The 5,818-nt window shown below is 41.4% G+C and overlaps 1 pseudogene; it reads right to left on the minus strand.

Moving 5' to 3' along the window:
• Positions 1 to 1,326: 1,326 nt before the first annotated feature.
• Positions 1,327 to 3,624, minus strand: LOC115511215 (annotated as a pseudogene).
• Between the last annotated feature and the right edge of the window lie 2,194 nt (positions 3,625 to 5,818).

Raw genomic sequence — 5,818 nt, forward strand, 5'->3', positions numbered from 1 at the left:
TGCAAATCTTTTCCCATTCTGTCGGTTGCCTTTTAGTTTTGTTGATTGTTTCCTTTGCTGTGCAAAAGCTTTTTATCTTCATGAGGTCCCAATAGTTCATTTTTGCTTTTAATTCCCTTGCCTTTGGGGATGTGTCAAGTAAGAAATTGCTGCGGCTGAGGTCAGAGAGGTCTTTTCCTGCTTTCTCCTCTAGGGTTTTGATGGTTTCCTGTCTCACATTCAGGTCATTTATCCATTTTGAGTTTATTTTTGTGAATGGTGTGAGAAAGTGGTCTAGTTTCATCCTTCTGCATGTTGCTGTCCAGTTCTCCCAGCACCATTTGTTACAGAGACTGTCTTTTTTCCATTGGATATTCCTTCCTGCTTTGTCAAAGATTAGTTGGCCATACTTTTGTGGGTCTAGTTCTGGGGTTTCTATTCTATTCTGTTGGTCTATGTGTCTGTTTTTGTGCCAATACCATGCTGTCTTGATGATGACAGCTTTGTAGTAGAGGCTAAAGTCTGGGATTGTGATGCCTCCTGCTTTGGTCTTCTTCAAAATTACTTTGGATATTCAGGGCTTTTTGTGGTTCTATACAAATTTTAGGATTGCTTGTTTTAGCTTTGAGAAGAATGCTGGTGCAATTCTGATTGGGATTGCATTGAATGTGTAGATAGCTTTGGGTAGTATTGACATTTTGACAATATTTATTCTTCCAATCCATGAGCACAGAATGTTTTCCCATTTCTTTATATCTTCTTCAATTTCCTTCATAAAAACCATTTATGAAAAGCCTACAGCTAATATCATCCTCAGTGGGGAAAAACTGAGAGCTTTCTCCCTGAGATCAGGAACACAACATGGATGTCCACTCTTACTGCTGTTGTTTAACATAGTGTTGGAAGTTCTAGCATCAGCAATAAGACAACAAAAGGAAATCAAAGGGATCAAAATTGGCAAAGGTGAAGTTAAGCTTTCACTTTTTGCAGATATTATAAATGGAAAATCCGATAGACTCCACCAAAAATCTGCTAGAACTGATACATGAATTCAGCAAAGTTGCAGGATACAAAATCAATGTACAGAAATCAGTTGCATTCTTATACACTAATAATGAAGCAACAGAAAGACAAATAAACTGATCCCATTCACAATTGCACCAAGAAGCATAAAATACCTAGGAATAAATCTAACCAAAGATGTAAAAGATCTGTATGCTGAAAAATACAGAAAGCTTATGAAGGAAATTGAAGAAGATACAAAGAAATGGAAAAACATTCCATGTTCATGGATTAGAAGAATAAATATTGTTAAAATGTCAAGTGAATTTTAAATGAAAAGTAGAATTAGGGTTTCCAGAGCTTTAGGAGCCCATTTTCACCGTGGGTAGCAATCAGATTCTGATGAGAGTGATGTGTGATACCAGTCACATCCTTCTTGTGAATTGTCAAAGTTCTCTCGAGTTTGCCGGTGACTGTGCTAACACAGGAGAGCACAAAGTCCTCCTACACAGCAGATCCATTCACCACAGGGAGATAGGGCATGGCAAACAGAATCACCACCTTCTTTGTTTCTTACTAGAGATGAAGTTTCTGACAATCTGCCCCTGCATGTTCATGATGACCACTGTATTTGATCTGCCACATACCACAAAGTGCTCTGGGTTTTTAGGAAGCAGTATCACACTGTTGATAGTGATATCTGTCCCTGCAATGCTGCCCAGGGATTTAAACGGATTTGAACATTTTGTGGTCTTCATATTCCAGATATTTACAGTCCCATCAGAGGATGCACTAATAATACAATGTCCATCTTGTGTAAAAGTTAATCTATTTAACAAAAGAGGAATGGCCACAAAATTCCTTCAGGGTTTTCCCAGATTTTAAACCATGAATTCTAATTGTCTGGTCAAAAGAGGCAGTAAGGATATGACCGCTATCCTTAGAAAAGCTTTTCTGTGACACCTTTACTGTGTGCCCTTTCAAATCGCCTAAACACTGTCCACTTTGAGTCTTCCCCATACCTTGATTTTTTCCATTGTGGACCCCAGTTGCTAACATTTCTTTATCTCTGCTGAAACACATGCAGAGGACAGCATTATCCATCATCCTAAAGTCATCCTGGGCCTGGAACTAAAGATCCTTTCTGATTTTTCCAGTTGTAAAGTTCTAGACTTCAGTGAATCCAACAACAGGCCCAGTGACCAAATACTGACCATCTGGAGAAAATCGAGCACACTCTGTATGTGATTTCTGACTAAACTTAATATGACGGTTCAGTTGTGTAGGAAACTTTTCTTCTTCTACATCTTTGACGGTTGCTTTGCCTCAGAACAAATCTATGTAGTCATGCCAGGAGGAAGCAATCCCTGATGTTGCTGCCACTTCAGTACCTGTCCCAGTAATGCCATGAGATGAGATGGAGACACCACTGACTTCTCAGGTAAGGACTGGGAGATTGCTGCTCTTCTCTTTGCTACTTCTATCTGGGTAGACCTCATGAGGATGGAAATAAGACCTGGCCAAGAGGTTCTTCAAATGAACACACTGCTCTGGCTGTGTTTGTTTTAACATGATCATGGGAGCAGTCTGTCTCAGGAGTGACCTGGAAGCCCCCAATTCACGCAGCTCTATCAATTCCAGAACAACCCATTCGTAGAGGTGAATGAGGGTTTTTGTCTGGCAATTTCAGAGACTGTAAAACAGTATCCCAGTATTAATGTCAGCTACAAAACTTGCAGTGCTGGGTCACATCCAAGCACTTGATTTTGATCAACATAGCATTATCTTCACAGGCACAGAACTCACTCCACTATTCAGAATCAGAATTTTTGGAAACTCTTCTGGTTATTCTAATGTGCAGTCCAGTTTGAAAACTGCTGGACTAGAGTGGTGTTGCTTGCAATTTTATGTACATAAGGATCTCCTTGAATTTCATCAGGTCTGGGATGGGGCCTCACATGCCCCATTTCTGACAAGTTTCCAGGATTTTCAGTTTTTCCAAGGGCCACACTTGGAAAAACAAGGTCTAGTAGGCAACCATGCAATGCCCTCTACCTTATGTATCCTCAGGGTACTTGCCCCAGTAGGGATCTGTGATTGGTCATCAGGCCCTACCTTCTCCCAATGTGGTCCTCAAGCTGAAGTCCTATCTCACATATCTTGTCCTCATTTGGTCTCTAGCACAGGCATCAGGCCTCTGTAGCACTCAGAAACACTGCCCAGGGAGGTGAGTTTATCCTTGACAAACCAACAAGAGCACAAGAGCTGGAATGTCCTGTTACTGTTGCTGCCTAAAATCAGTTAATTTTTCTCTCAGATGCTATAGCCATCTTAGTTGTCCTAGAGTTTTCTTGTGCAGGTAAAGGGACTTTACTCTTTTTTCTGGTTCTAGACACTAACCCAAAGTGAGCTTTTTCTGCCTTGAACAAAGGGCAGAGTTGAGCTCTGGTGTTCAGGGAATGTAATTGGAGCCCAGTTTTCTCACACTCTGCTGTCCCCACCTCTGTCTATGGACTTATATTTTAAAAAATCCTTTAAATGTAGTTGCTCATGGCTGAAGTCAGGGCACAGGCCCACAGCAGCCAGGGCCTGCCTTGAGTGGGCTGAGAGCAGCAATTCCCTGTCCCCATCACTGGAGGGCATCTACTCCAAACTTGTAAGTGTGTTACACCTAGGACAGGGGACGCTGCTCTCAAGGTCTCAGTCAGGTGGGCTCTCACCCACCTGTGCTTCTATATTCTATGGGCAAAGTCTCTGGAAGCACACAGTTTTAATCCTGCCCTGTTCCTCCCCAGAAAAGATGTACATTCAGTGCCATTGGCACCCTGCCTCTGCATCAGCAGAGGCTGCTTTGTGACTCCGGGTGGGAGGTGAAAATCAATTGTAATCGGCCTCATTTACTCCCAGGGTTCCAGTTCATGCTATCAAGTGTTAATGGAGAGTAAGGGAGAGAAATTATATTCCCATTGATTACCTGTGTACTCGTTGAGATAGATTTTAGCCACACTGAAATTTATTAAGGTAGGGAGGTTTAGACTTATACAAGAATTTCTGTAGGCAGTGCTTATCTGTTGGTGCTAATAAGGAAGTGACTAGGCACCTAAAATTATGGAGAGGACGCTAAGCAATGCATCCAGGAACTTAGCAACCTGGCTATTGTTGTTCTTGAAGTCAAAGTGATAGGTAGGAGTAGACTGAGGCAGTCAAGTTATGCATACCAAAGAGAAAAAGAGACCAAATGTCTAAGATTTGGTGAAATGCAGCTCGAACAGTAGCTGTCAAATATCAAGCATGACATCTAAGGGAGCCTATCCAGGGCAAGTGATGCAGAACATAATCCTACAGTGGCACCTGGTGGTGCGGGGGGATTTCTTGGGGGTCAGGAAGAGGTGTAAGGTTGCCCCTCCTCATAAGAGTTCAGGAGGCTGGTAAGGTCATTGGTTTAAAATCTGATGAGAACAGTGTAAGCATACACCCTCTTCTCATCTTTTAGCAAACTTTGTGGTGCATTCAGTGACTACTCCCAAGGCTAATTCTGGTTCCCTCACTTCTTACCTGTGCAGTCATGGGACATTTCTTTAACCTCTCTGACCTTCAGATTCTCATCTGAATGAGGGGAGGTTAAGGGAGTATTTAATAAGTTCAAAATATGTAAACGGTGTAACATAGGGTCTGACATTGCTTAATAAATCACTTAATAAATACTAGTTGTTATTTTGATTGTTTTTTGTTTTGTTTTGTTTTGTTTACAAGGGATAAATACTATTCTATTAGTTGTTATGATCAATGGATTATGATCTTGCTTCATAAAAAAAAAATTCCCTAGACTTCCAAGCTTACTGGTGGAAAGAGGCTCCCCCATTAGAAAAGAATATCTGAACAGGTATAACACTGCCCCCAACATTTCTTGCACCTGTGCTCACCTCCATAATCACTTTGGCTCCTGGTAGGGAGGAGGAAAACAAAGGCAAAAGAATTGTAACTTAAATTAAATCCTACAGTTTGGAGCCCACTAATAGACACCTGAAACATGCACCTTTCTCCGAGGACTTATGGCTGCATTAGTGCCTTAATGTTTAAGTTTTATTAAAGACTACAAGTAACCTTATCTTAACAACAGCTAGCCCTTCAAGGTTCTGAAAGCCTTCCATCAAAGTTCCTTAGAAACTTACTTATCTCTATCTTTCCTCCCTCCACAAACTTAAAAGCATATAATCAGTCACTCCTCACAACCCCAGTGCTACTCTTTCTGCCCATGGGTCCTGTTCCCATGCTTTAATAAAATCACCTTTTTGCACCCAAAATGGCTCAGGAATTCTTAGCCATTTGCTCTGAACCCCAAAATTTCATAATTTCATCAGTAAGAATAGATAGGGATACTGCTGTACCTTAACACCTGAGTCAAGAAGAAATCCAAAAGTTCCCTGATTCCTCTAAGCAGAGGCAGTAACAACCTATGAAAGCTGCACAAAATACAATCTTTTAAAAGTATAATTTTCTTTCTGGAACTCCTAAGTCCCACCATTCTGAGTGAGCTATCAGGAGCTGAGAGAAGTCCTCCTTCTGAGGTTCCTCATTTCCAGCCTGCCTCCCCTCTCTAACACATGTCTTTCCAAAGTTCCTTCCCAGATGCCTAAATCAGTCTTTCCCAACCATGGAGGGCTTTTCCCCAGATTCCCCTTTTTTTTCCTGAGCCATTTCTCTATGTAAATCACCTGCACTGCAGTGTAGCAAAAAATTCCACTGCAAGCCACATAAACTGTATTGTATCATAGCACAACACTAAAGCCACAGTGGTTACATGCTCAGGATGGCACATACACAATAACCCACTTGT

Source organism: Lynx canadensis, chromosome A3, assembly GCF_007474595.2.
Source record: "Lynx canadensis isolate LIC74 chromosome A3, mLynCan4.pri.v2, whole genome shotgun sequence".
Classification (NCBI taxonomy): domain Eukaryota; kingdom Metazoa; phylum Chordata; class Mammalia; order Carnivora; family Felidae; genus Lynx; species Lynx canadensis.